Source organism: Athene noctua, chromosome 15 (genome assembly GCF_965140245.1).
Source record: "Athene noctua chromosome 15, bAthNoc1.hap1.1, whole genome shotgun sequence".
Taxonomy (NCBI): Eukaryota; Metazoa; Chordata; class Aves; order Strigiformes; family Strigidae; genus Athene; species Athene noctua.
The window spans coordinates 6,592,526-6,606,021 of NC_134051.1; the positions used below are offsets into that span (position 1 = coordinate 6,592,526).

At 44.4% G+C, this 13,496-nt stretch overlaps 1 long non-coding RNA gene across 1 annotated transcript; it reads right to left on the minus strand.

The window, feature by feature from the left end:
- Positions 1 to 429: 429 nt before the first annotated feature.
- LOC141966321 (uncharacterized) lies at positions 430 to 13,494 on the minus strand. The gene is made up of 3 exons (XR_012634577.1): positions 13,228 to 13,494; positions 5,967 to 6,074; positions 430 to 4,065 (listed from the first exon to the last, which is right to left on the minus strand). It is a non-coding gene; the product is annotated as an uncharacterized LOC141966321 (long non-coding RNA).
- Positions 13,495 to 13,496: the final 2 nt, after the last annotated feature.

Genomic DNA, 13,496 nt, shown 5'->3' on the forward strand with positions numbered 1-13,496 from the left:
CCAGAAATCCAATCTGAGGCTCCTGTTGTCAATGAATCATTTTGGAGCCAGAGTAAAAATTCACTCTAAAATAGTGTACAAAAGAATGGCTCTTGAGATTTTTTGAGGCCAGCTCCTGACTTGGGGAGATAGGCAAGCTCTGGAAGAGGGCAGGGTCATTAAACTGCTTGCTTTCAGTCTTGTGAAGACACCAAAATCTTTCCTGTGAAGTAAACTTCTGACTCTACAAATGGTTCTTGATTGTTCCAGCCCATACAGTAAAGGTGACGCAGCAGCACAGAGCAACAGTCAAAACAAAATAGGAGTGAAAAATAGTGACAACTTTTTGTCACTTAGTAATTGTCAAATCAGGGCCTGCTTGCCACACACACACAGGCACACACAAGAGTTTACAAGTTTGCTGTAGTTTAATTTACTCTTGGGCACAGCTTGGGAATGTTTCTAGAATAAAACCTTTTGGTGCAGAAGATAGCTTGGGAAAGGATTTGCCTCTGGGGGCAGGAAACATTTTCAATCCCTCCTGTGTCTCTTGGAGAAATTTTTAATTTTAAAGCATTGATGATTATGCTAATTAGTGCTTACCCTCAAATGCCAATGGAATATAAATGTTGATAGTAGCTAAAACATACCGCAAATGTGCAGCAGACTCTTCCTCCAGAGAGTCATCTACGTTACATGATAGCTCAGCTGGGAAGAAGCAGCGTTCTTCACATGGAAAAGCAGAGCAACTGTATCTTCGATACATGTCATCCCAAGGTGGCACTTCTAGCCTCTGCTGGATAGCCATGAATCAATTGTTACTTTATCACTTGGGCATGCTTTTCCACATAATATGTGTTAAAATTTAGTTCTCAAGTAAACACGAACCTTTTGCTTCAACAGATGTGTGAGCAACATCAAGGATTTAGCTAGGATTCCTCACATAAACTTGGATTACAAGTGAACCTGTCTTAAATCTGAACCTACAAGAGGCTGAAGACTCTTGCTCCAGAAGTGGATTTGAAGGGGGCTATGCAGGAGCTTGCATTGCTTGCTGGTTTGAAACTCAAGGATTGAAGAGCTTCCAAAGTTGTGGATTCTGCACATACTTAACAGAACTGAAAAAGGAACTCAGGAATATGTTGCCATAAAGTAGTACTTGTTAAGTGTCATCCTGCTTCTGGTAGAGCAATCGAAGCAGATGCCTAAGTAGGCACTTCTCCATATAAAGAGGAGAGAAGCACAGCTTGGGTATTCTGTGGTAGATGCTGGACTCCAGCACTCCTTCCTTTTTCCCTTTCCCTGGGCCCAGGTCTCCAGAAGCAAACACCATCTCACCTTCTAGTAAGAGACACAGAGAAGTTAGCTTGTGTGCATATGGCTAAAATGCTAGATCCAGTTATGGCATCCTGTTCTCATCACAGTGAGTCTATGTGCTCCCACAAGCACAAGGACTCAGGCACTCTAAAAGAAACAAATTCTCCCACAATCTAATAGGAAAGAACTTACAGAAGAACTCCACTTACCAAAACCCACACGGAAAAATTTATGAAACCCTAACCAGAGCACTTTTAACATTTTCAAATTACTCTATTTTTAAATCTCTAGTGATTTTTTTTTCCTAGCTCAAGCCTTTTTTCATCTAAACATTATGAACCTCCACCCAAGCAACACTACCATGACTTACTCCAAAGCCTTTAACACACATCAGGCTGTATGTCTGACTGCTGGGCTTAAACCTCTGGAGATATCATAGACAGACTCTGTTGCATGATTCTGCCTGAAGCTGATTGCCTTTAATTCCCAATAAAGTTCATCTGAGATACTTCAGACACCTCACAGTCTGTAGGGAGAACACTGTGTACCTGCTCATTTATCTCAGGGACAAAATACTGACCTTGCTACAAAACTGAATTGGTTGTATAGTCCCACTACACCAGCTTCTCTAAAACAAAGTTTGGGTTTTCAACCCAATCCTTTGGTAACAGCACCTGGTAGATGCCAGATTAGAGGCTTCCACATGGCTCAGTCCTAGTGTAGGAGACAGAGCAGCTTCTTGAATCCACAGTATTCAGTGTCAAAGGGTTAGTTCAGCTGCACAGGTCCTGCCAGAAGGATGCTCGTTAGTCCAAGGAGTACAAAGATAGGTGGATTTCAATGGCTCAAGCTGACTTAGAAATTTGTAATCGATTCCTCGAGTTTTCCCTTGGAATTGTGGACACTGTATAGCTAATTTAAATCTACTGACAATAAGCTTTCTTGTCTTTGTGATCTTTTGCAGACCTCTTCAAAGTAGTGCACAGAATTCCAAGGATTCACGGCCCATAGGTTGAAAAGAGTCCCAGAAAAACAGAATGCCTGAGCTTATTTTTCTGAAGATCATTTGTTAGATTTCCCATCAGCACTGTCATAGGATGAAATCTTGGCCCCAGTTGAACTCAACAGGAATTTTGCCACTGACTTAAATGGAGCTAAAATGTCACTCCTGCTATTTGTCAAGTCAATTACATCCAGACAATACTTTAACATCTGGCTTCAACTGAACACACAGAAAAGTTCACTCCCTTAGTCTCTGAAGACAACACAGGACATTGGCTATCTCAATAAAAATGAAAAATTTGTTCTTGGCAAGCTGCTTGTAATGAAGAGTGAATGCGTCCAGTGACACTATCAGAACCAAATCCCCTTCTTTAGCATATAGTTATTGGCAACAGCATCAATGAATTCTCTGTCATTTTCCGGGAAGAATGTCAAAAACATCCATCTACTGTTGAAAGTTATTTTGTTGTAAAAACTTTGTTTATAACAACAGATCTGTCCTTGTCTGTGGTTTCCCACAGACATGGGGGGTTTTCACCCAATTCATCTTCTATTTCCCAAGCCACTGGAAGGTCCCTTGCAAGGTTAGACTGCAGCTGATCTATCTAAACCCCTCTCTGAGTGTGGTGAGCAAAGGTGAGGTTGAAGGATTAGTGATTATAGAAGGACAACAGATGTGAGCTGGTTTCCCTCTCTAAAAACCCATCTGAGACAAAGCATTATTGTTTTATTGCAAAACATTCAGGCTAGGTGAACCACAAATGGGGTACATCTTTTCATAGCAGAAAAAAAAATATAGAGTTATTTGATCAGTGGTGACTTAAGAAATCTATTTAAATGGAAAAAATCATCTGATGATGTCTGGAAGAAAAGGGATGTACAAAGAGGGGGGCTTTTATGCTTATGGTAGACAAGGATCTGCACGCTGTTGTTCCCTGCTCCAGGTACTGGTGAGTTACTGTACTGCACACCTGTGCAAAACCAGCTTCCTTCCATCTCATTCCATCCCCTGGGAAGCAAAACCAAAATCAGTCTCCAGTATCTGATGAGCCTTAATTCCCAGCACTTAAATAATTAGCTCCTCAAATGTACGAAAACAACTCTCATTTTCTGGATTAATGAAGGAAGCTGGGTTCCACTGAGCAAAGCTATTATGGAGCTGCTAATGCATGGTTTGATTTCATCGCCTGCCACTAAACACAGAGCGATGTGGGCTCCTGGGAGAGCAAGAGTACAAGGAGAGCAATGCTGGAGGGTTAAAGTGGAAGGCAGCGAGGGAAACCCTAGCCATACTTCGTGGTTTTCTGCAGAGGAAGGGCTGGTTTTATTTGTGTTGTCTGCTGAGTTTCATCTGGGTTTATGAAGATGCCATGTAACCCAAAAGAAAGCTGAAGTGCCGGGAGATCCTAAGGGGGGGATAGTTTGCTTTAATCACAGAGCAGGCAAAGCCAGTTTCTGAAGCAGCATAACAAGCGTAACACACAGAAGCCTAAACCTCAGGTAGCCACGCAGCAGCTTCTGCCCGGGGTCTGTAGCTTGAGCAGTAGAGAATGGCAGAGAGCTGTAGCGCCACATCTTTCACAGTTGGAAGGCTACAGTGGTACTGGAGCGTAGTTGTTCTCCCTGTTCATTTGGCTTATGAGTTGTTAGGAAACCGGGTGCAAAAAGTCCATCTTTTTCTTGCCTCATCTTGGCGGGTACAGGCATATAAGCTCTTCAGACTTCTTTCTTTTACACCTAGGCAGAGGATGGGTGATTTCATGTTTCCTAAATGGATGAAGAAGGGACTGAGAAAAATATCAAAAAAGACTGCAAAGGCTGCTTTGCTTTGCCCTGGGAGATTTAAACCTAATCCATATTGCATGAAAAACTCAACACTATTAGCACTATTAGGTCTGTTCCTTCCCTTCTCTGCATCACTATTTTGCTGCCTTGCCCCAGACTCTACTTTTTCACCCAGACAGAATCAAAAACCCCCATTGAACCCCTCTGTGGTACATCGAATGGGGAACAGAGAATAACTAGGAAATCAGGACTTTTGAGATGTAACTGCAGTTATTCAACAAACGCAAAGTCATGCAGCTTCTCAGACAAGGGGAGATGGCCTAGAGTGTTGATTTCCTTAGATTCTTCAACCATCAAAAGCCCTTCAATACGGTGTCATTCTCCCCCACCCATTAGTACATCCAAATTAGTGGACCTGCAGTTCTGGATGTGGATTTGGGGCTAAATAGCCTCAGACACTGAAGTTCTTCTAACTGCAATACGGTCAATATGCCCTCAAGCACATAACATCTGTCACACCCTGCAAAACAAAGCAAAGCAAAGCAAAACAAAATAAAACACAACAAAACAAAACTTTTGACCTCTGTAAGAAAAGCTTGAAATTGTAATGGAAGCCCTAGGTTAATGAAGAAACCTTGGTGTAGACATGCAGCAGGAGGTGAGAGATTAATGAGGAAATCAACGGATCTGTGATGGCTTATGCAGCAAAGTTTGTGCTTCATAGCCCAACTTTCAGAGACAGGGACCAAGGGCACTAAGGACCTGCAGATGCTTAAGAACCTCAGCACCTTCCCAACTCAGGAGCAGTTTTCTAGAGGTGACCATTCAAAATTAAGCATCTTTGAAAATGCAGAGATGCTGCTTCTTATGTCACAGCTTGTTGGACCACTGACTTCAGAGGAGCTGAAGCAATCAGGAAACAATTATGTACAGTGGAGAGTTAAAAGACAGTAATTAAACTGTACAAATAAATAACTGAAGCGACTGAAAAAGTCCACCCAAAGCCTACTTTCGGAGCACTATTTAATGTAAATGAATCACTTAGTGGACAATGCAACAATCATCTGTTCAGCTTCTATTCATTATCAAAAACAATACAAAAGGATTGGCAGGGAATAGCCATGTGCCAGAGGGAGCCCTTTAGGAAATACCACAGAATCTGGACTGGCTTTTGTCTGTTCTTCTATTGTGTTCTGACAATGCTTTGCTAATGAATGTCCAACGTCATTTCAGTTGTCCTTTTTTTTTCCTCCCCCAAAACAAATCAGTAGTAATCTTGGCCTTTCAGAATGAACTGAAATGTCTGTTCATGTTAGGAAGACTTCCACACATTATGTATCAGTTTTGCCAAGGTCTAAGAGGCTGAGGATGTGTGGACTCAGGCACCCTGGGAAATCCCACTGTAGGTGATGAGGCAAAATCCTTTGATTTGGGCAAAAATGCATTCAGTTTTAAAGAAGTTACCACCTGTCTTTGAGACTTCAAATGCTCACTGAATTCAGTACTTCATTGAGTTGTACACTCAGTAAATTCATCCTTTGTTACTCAGTTTGAAATTACACTAACCTCATTTTAAGAAAGAAGCTACTTTTTAATAGGGAGTATTTGTACTGATTGTGCCCAGCGTTATCTTGGGAGTTATCTGCAGGAAACTGCAAGCTAAAGGGAATCCCCATTAGGGATCTGGGGAGGTAAACGTACCATAAACAGGCAGAAACCTATGGCAGAAGAAACAGGCTCAGAAAACAATATCAAGCACTAAAATACTGTCATGGTGCTTCAAAACTGATGATCCACTGGCATTCCTATCTATTACTGGTTTGGAATATCTGAAAGTTCAAACCTGATGGCGTAGCAGACCCATAGGAGTATCTTTTTCTTACCTGGTTCCTTGGCTCACTCCTACGTCGCTGCCGCAACTTACAGCTCCTGTCTGCAGTGTGGCTGCTTCGACTCTTTGCAGACCCGCAGCATAAGCCAAATCACTGAAACTGAGTTAAGAAAAAAAGGGCAACAATGATACGCAAAAGAGAAAAGAGTGGGGCAGATAAGTAAGCTTTGCTGCTGAGAAAAAGAATGGCACCCAGATTTGACTTCTCAAGGTTCTCTCTGAGGTGGTTTTATTCTGTATTAAGCAAAAGCTTAGGCTCTGCAGCAAATTTCTGCAGACAGAGATTATTTCTGTCAAATCCAGTGACGATAGAGTATGTGGGTTTCTAGTTAACGCTATCTAAAATTTGAGATAGAAATGCACACTTCATAAAATCTTGCTACTAGCTCAGTCTTCCCAATAAAATAGAGAGAGATGGCATCAAACCCCCTAGGGCTTATGCTTGCAAAATCCTCACCAAGTTAGCTGCATAGATTGGCTTGCAATTTGGGAGTTTTACTCACAGCATGTAGTCAGAATGCCACTGAAGGTGGGACTCGAGGGGAGGGCTGCCAGCCCATACCGGGACTATTTATGATATTACTATTTCCAGCTTCTTCCTGTCCTTCAGCTGGAGATCACTACTGTAGAAGCAGAGGCTGCAAAATGGGTGGCATATTTTCTCTGCGGCCACCACAGTTCAGTGCTTGGAATAGTAATGCAACCTGAAATAGTTGGCAGTTTAGATTAATATGCTGGGCTGTGAATGGTGATACACAGTCCAGCCTAACACTGCGAGTACCAGGCAGAGACCTCTGACAGCAGGTTGGGGCAGCCACACCGAAAATCAGTCTGCCTGGAACTGCTAAAGCTCTCTGGGAGACACCACTTTAGTACACAGTTTTAGTTCAAGATATACGATTCTTGGTACCTACTAGGCAGAGCCGTCATGTAGAGTCATGAAGACAGGTAGTTAGAGTGCCCTAGAGCAGGAATCCTGGATTTTGCCCTTTGTCTGAAATTTTTTACCCCTGGACACGGCAGGGAGGGACAACTACTCAGCTTCTGATAAACAATAGTTCATTTCGCAAGACCATTGCCACCATTTGCACTAATTGACATTTTTTTATAGCAATCTGTTAAAAGACAAAAGATCTCAAGTATCCTTTTGGAAGGAAAAAAACCCCTGATTATGTTAACAGCCAATATATTAAAGGAATCATCCTAATATTGGGATAAACTGAGAGGAAACCAGAATTAACCCTTATTTGCTTAATAAACTTCCTCTAAAATATCCCCCAAAAATGTATTAACTAATATTCTGTTCCTCCTTGCTCTGGTAAAGATTTTTTTTTTTTTTTTTTTTGTTAGTCCCTCGAGTGGTTGCTTAAGTCAGGTCTCACTGTAATTACACACCTCACAGCAGTGCGGGGAGACTTAATTAAGAGAGTCACTGTAGGTGTGTTGTCAGACAGACACAGCCTCGTCCTGCTGGAGGAGGCAACTAGGATCCAACTGCAGTGGGCATGTTAAGGAAGACAATTAAAGTTTGCAGAGGCTTTTGAGATCCTCCTGCAAAAAGCAGCACGGACACACCCAGCCGCCTTTATTCAAAGCCCCTCAACTCCATCATCGGGGAGTCTGTGGTTTTAAAAATCTCTCTGTACTCACCAGGAGACGCTCTGCCACACCACAAGATTTCATATTCTCCCCCCTCCCCTCAAAAAGTGTGACTCACCAGTTTCAAACGGTGACATTTCATTCCCAAACTATTCCGGGAGCAGCTGGCTCCATAACACATGGGGATGTGGGGAAAAGGGAGGAGGGAGGGAAGAGCCAGATTGCAAAGTGAAAACGACTCTTTCTCTCCCCCACACAGGTATGTTGCTTTTAAATTTCAGAACAACGTAATTTGGAACATGCTGGCAAATTCCATTGGAGGAAAACAATAAACCAAGCACATTTCAGAAAAAAAAAATAATCTGCACATGCCAGTGATGCAATTCCCTGTCAGCCAGGAGGGACTGGGAGAGTGGTTTGCTCTCCAGATCTAATAGATGTGAGGAAATGCGCTGTCCCCACTTCTCACTCCTCTTACGAGTTTGAACCCTGCAGTTCTGGGCTGCTCCTTCAAACCGTTTCTCTGTGATGCAGACCCAGGGTTTAGTCATCAGCAATATCTTACTAACGATGAACAAATGTATGTGCAATGGGAAGATGACAACAGGGGAATGACAAAGAAATCACTGTCAGCTCCCAGTCCCGAGAGGAGTTTTGTGTCAGACTGCAGTTTAGCATAGCCGGTGTCCCTGCTGTGGGGACGTCACTGCCGTAAGCACAACATCCAGCACGTGAGGACAGGGCCGCTGCGGGCACCGGCCTTGTGGGCTTGTCAGCACACACATGAAATTGCGGTGGTTGGTGCAGTGCCAGAGGCAGAAGCGTAATCTCTCCTGGCCTCAGACTATAAATCTGTGCATGGCTGATTGGCGTCATAGCAGCGATCCAGCCCCATTCATTAATGTTTGCAAAATTCCACGGGGAGGGAGCTGTACGTGAGGTAACCTCGCAGCCTCCCCGATGGGAGTGTCCGGATACACACTGGCAGCGTGCGAGGCAGCCTGGCACCGAGGCGTGGGCTGCAGGTAGCCCTGCAGGTAGCCCTGCCAGCGCACAAATGCGACCAAACATCTTTGCCGCAGGGGCGAGAGCCTCGGGACAGGCTCGGAAGGGGCCCAGCACAGGAGGGTTTGCGTCTGCGGGTGCTGGACTGGGGTGCTGGGGGCAGGCAGCCCGACCTGCCCCGCACCCGCTGTCCCGGATGATGACAGGACACCGCCACACACCCTGCTGTGCCTCATACTGTACCAGCTCCTAACCGATCCCCTGCATGTCTGCGCAGGAAATGTTTGATTACAATTTCATTCATCTCCTCTGCTGCCTTTATAAAAGGAAAGGCTGTTCTTGTGGCTTCCTCTACCCGGCAGCAGCTTGGGACCTTTTGCACTGGCAGATTCAAGCCTGTTCCTAATCTTCACCTGGGGAAGCCTTACTGAAATCAATGGTTCAAGGAAGAGGAGCCTGGCTCGCTGCTTGATACTGGCATGCAGCAGCAATGACCTTGGCTAGGTAACCATCTCCTGAATACAAAGATGGATATAAAAGCAGCAATTCCCCTTTTAAGAAACAACCAATCTTCTGCTAAGGTAGGGAAAGGCAGTGGTTTGTTAAATAAGTGCATCTGTCAGAGCTGGATTTTTTTTTTCCCAGCTTCCCTAAATGCCCTTCACCAGCAGAGAGGGGGAGGGGACCTGCTCTTTGAAGCCTTTTCCTTATGGGAATAGAAAACACGGAAAGAATTCAATTCTCCGCCACAGCCCAGCAGCACTGATACACGCTTCAAAAACCAAAGCCCAGAAGACAAGCTGGCTGGTGGGTGCGGGTGGCTTGGAGCCTCTGTTACCACCAGATTAGCCTTGTTCTATATCCAGCATCATTAAGTGTCCCCCGTAGTGTTAAAGCACAGAAAGAAGAGGGGAAGGAATGGAGACCGGGGAAGAAAAATTAGGAAATCCTGTGCAGAAAAGAACTGCCGTTATTCAAATCTTTGATCAAAAGCACCATCTAGTGAAGGAAAGGATCACTGCAGCTGGCATTGCTCTCGGGCAGCTGCATCAACGGCAAATGGAATTTGACTTTCACCACAGGTTTGCCTACTAAAAAAACCAAATATCACCATATGCACAGCCCGCGCTGTATCTGAGTGAACAAGAACACATCCCAAAATTGCTACCCTCCGTGTAAATATTTCTCCACTGCAAATGTTTTCTCCTCCTCCCATCATCTCCCACCAGAGAATCTCAGCCACCCTGAAACCCGCAGGGAATGAGGCACCACAGGAAGAGAATTATTTCCATGTTATAACTTGGGAGCTAAGGAAAAGAAAAGGTAAGTGACCGGTCCAAGGTCATGCAGGAAGCCAGAGGCAGATCCGGGAATAGAGATCAGCCACCCTGGACCCAGGGATGCCTGAACAATAGCACAGCCTCTCCCTCTGTTGTCATTTAACTCTTTCCTAACCCACCAAAAAGCAGAAGAGGGGTAAGCTATACACTTCTCTGCATATGTGCCTGCTGCCTTACAGCTCTTGGGGGCCCAACCTTACCTGCTTTTACCACTCTAAACCAAAGAGAGAAGGCAGCAGGGAAAGACAGGGTTGGATATCCTGAGATCAGCAAAGCTGCAGGTAGAAGGTATTTCCACACACTGTGCCTGAGCTGTCCCCTCAGCAATTAAAGCAACAGAAATGGTACCTCAGCTTTGCCACGTCTCTATTTCTGTGTGTGACAGAACACCGCTATCTCCCCTGAAGGCATTCAACATGGTTAAAATGGTTGTGGTGTATGTCTGAGGATCTTTAGCTGCAGGTGGAGAGGATATCGCTCCCTCTTCCCCTGCTTTTGCATTAGCTGCAAAGATCAGGGATTTTCAGCACAATAATACATCAGAAACGCAGTCTCACTAAGTCTACACTGTTTTCATACTGAGCTTGGAAATGCTGCAGTGCAGGGTCTGGAGAAGACAGTAATTATAAACAACTGGAAACAAACCTCATAGAAACTAACAAAAAAAAAAACACCAAAAAACCAACCCAGACTTGGGTGGTGAAAAGCCTGTGAGTGCAGTGAACTGAACCAAGAGCAAAATTCTCCCAGAGAGAGAAGAGCCGAGAGACTAGTGACCAGGTGTCCAGCAAGAGATCTCTGAAAGTAGTCTGATGTCCTTGAGTCAGAGCCCGGTTCCGAACCAGAACTGGGGCAAAAATCATGACCATCTCCTTGGGTCCATGGCCTGGAAGGGACACAGACAACTGATCTGCACAGAGCTGCAGTGGCAAAGGGTGGAAAAGCCCCAAGAAGACCTTCCTTCTCTGTCTTCTACCTTTGTTCTCTGTTTTTTTCTGCTAACAGCCTCGTCTGTTTTCATTCACTCCTATAAACCCAATCTATGCAAGCAGGGAGGAGAGAAGGAGGATCTGCACTCTTGCATCAGAGGCCAAGACAAGAAAATATTTAATCATGCCACAGCCCTTTGAACATTTTACATTTCCCAGCCAAAGGCACTGTGAAATTGGGAGTTTTCAGTTCAAACTAGTTCAAGGATGTTGTCCCTGGGGAAGTTTTTTATCCTGTAGGGATTTCTGCACAGATCTTTGCTCTTAGGTTAAGCAACCAAAGCTTTAGGAGAGAAGCTACATCTTATACTCCTTGAAAAAAGGTGACAAATAAGACCCTGGAAGAACTAGAGCACAAAATTGTTGCCCTAGAGAACAGGGTTAAAAGGCTGTAGATCTGCATTCAGTGATGCTTGCAGTAAAGCAGATGTCACCAAACACAAGTGCAAACAATTCCTTGAGTTTGGAGATTTCTTTTCTCCACAAAAAAGAACTCTTACACTTCAGGAGGGCAGCTATAAAACAGCAGGATGTTTGTCAAGGAAGTGTTAAAATGCTAAAAGGATTCCAGCCCTTTGCAGTTCTGGCCTGACACAGAGAGAAAGAAAAGAGGAGACTGAGTGCTGATTAAAACAACAGGCATAGTTTTAGAAGACTATTTACCAGTCAGGCCTGTATGGCCTCCGAAACAAAAGCCCTGGATTCAGGATAGACTCCCCTCTAATGTTTCTGCAAACAAAGGCATGTGGATATAAGTAAGTCACCTAACTGCCATCCAACATGCAATGTGTGAATCCGCAGGTTTAAAGCAACGGTGAATTTGTCCTAATTACACTAAGTTAACCAAAGAAAACAGAATCCTCATCAAAGCCTTAGTTCAATGAATTTCCTTCTCTAATTGCAACTCCAGTATAACCCTTTGCTATATGACTCGTACAATCACTGCAGGGCACCTTGTTTCAATCAACTTTGCCAGTCTGGTGACAGACTATTCCTCGATAAAAAAAATAGGCTGGCAGATACCAGGTAAATGACCACAGGAGCTTGTACAGAGCTCTCGGGTAACTACTGTCCTGTAAGAAAGAGAATGCATTAGACTACAGCTCATCTTGCCCTGCTTTGGTGGGAAAGACAGTCTGAAATGGCTTTTTCCATTTCTAATTTTCAGAAGACTGAACTGACTACAGCTTTCAGTAAGACTGTCATAACAGAAATTACCTTCTTCTGTTATTTTGTTTTTAGGTATCATTTGTGTAAATAAAATAATTGATTCTTTCCTTTCATTTTTCATTGGTGCTGAAGCCAGTACTTACATTACCATCATACCTTTCAGAATGTGATTTTTTAGGAAGATCTTGATTTCTTTTATCCTTTTTCCTGAAATACTGATCCTTTACCAATGACAAACATTGAAATAAATTCACAGCTTGTTTATTTTCCTCATTAGAAGAGAGGCACAGAACACGGATATAATAACTTAAGATAAAACTGTCTTTCAAATAGCTGTAATTAAAAGTTGTCCTTTATCTTGCTGCTGTTCACAGGGAGAGACATCTGGGGTTAACTGCTTGTCTCTGGATAATGCTAAAGTATTTCCAACTGCCTCTGTAAATGTATCTATCTTCTGCTCATACACACTGTAACAAGTAGGTGGAAAAACTTGCTATCCTGGGATGAAGCCATGCACCGTTTCCTTCCTCAGGGCAAAAGCTCCTTATGCCACAGAGTCCATTGGGACTTTGGGATCACGGGGGCCTCACATTTCCAAAGCCCTGGTCAGATTTGGGCTAAAGCTTGGCATCTCTCTATTGCCCCTTGTCAGTGCCATTACCTCAATGAGGAGATTTAAAGCTACAGAACTTGTAGCACATTCATGCCCCATTTCAACACAAACTGAAACGCTTCCATACCACTGCTGCAGTCAGTGGGCATCACCACACAGAGCTCATTTAAAACCAGAGAGATCAGATCTCCCCTGATCATCGTTCCTCACAGTCACACATTACGCAGTCCCATTGCGTAGAGTTTCTCCATCTTCAAATTTCATGCAGAGATATCAAAGGAGAGAACAGAATTTAGGTCAGTGTAATCAGCAATGTGCACATCAAAAACCGACCACTGCAAATGGGAAGTGTTCCAAGCTTACCAGGGATTCTGTTTGGAGATCAAATTGCTAATCAGAGAAGACTCCCCTAAAACAAACCACAGACACAGTCTGCCCAACTGAGCTGCTTAGGAACAGCCCAGTTTCTGTGCTTTGAGTCTGATGGTCAAAATTAGCCTCAACCACAGGTGTCTGGTGAAGCCAAGCTGCACTTACCGACCCGTTTTCCCTCCTCTACCCACTTCTGGCCTTCCCTCGCCCAAGCGACGGCAGTTTGGGTCCTCCCCGCCCCATTCCGCAAACCCCGCCAGCAGCTCGGCCGGAGGCGACCCCGGAAGGACACACGGGATAAGGGATACCCACGCGAAGGGCTGGAGCCCCACGCTCACGGTGAAAACCCTCGGCCTCAGCGCTGCGGGCGGGAAAGGCCCCACGCTGGGGGAACCCCGGGCCGGGAGCGCCGCTCCCCGGCCGGACGGCACCTA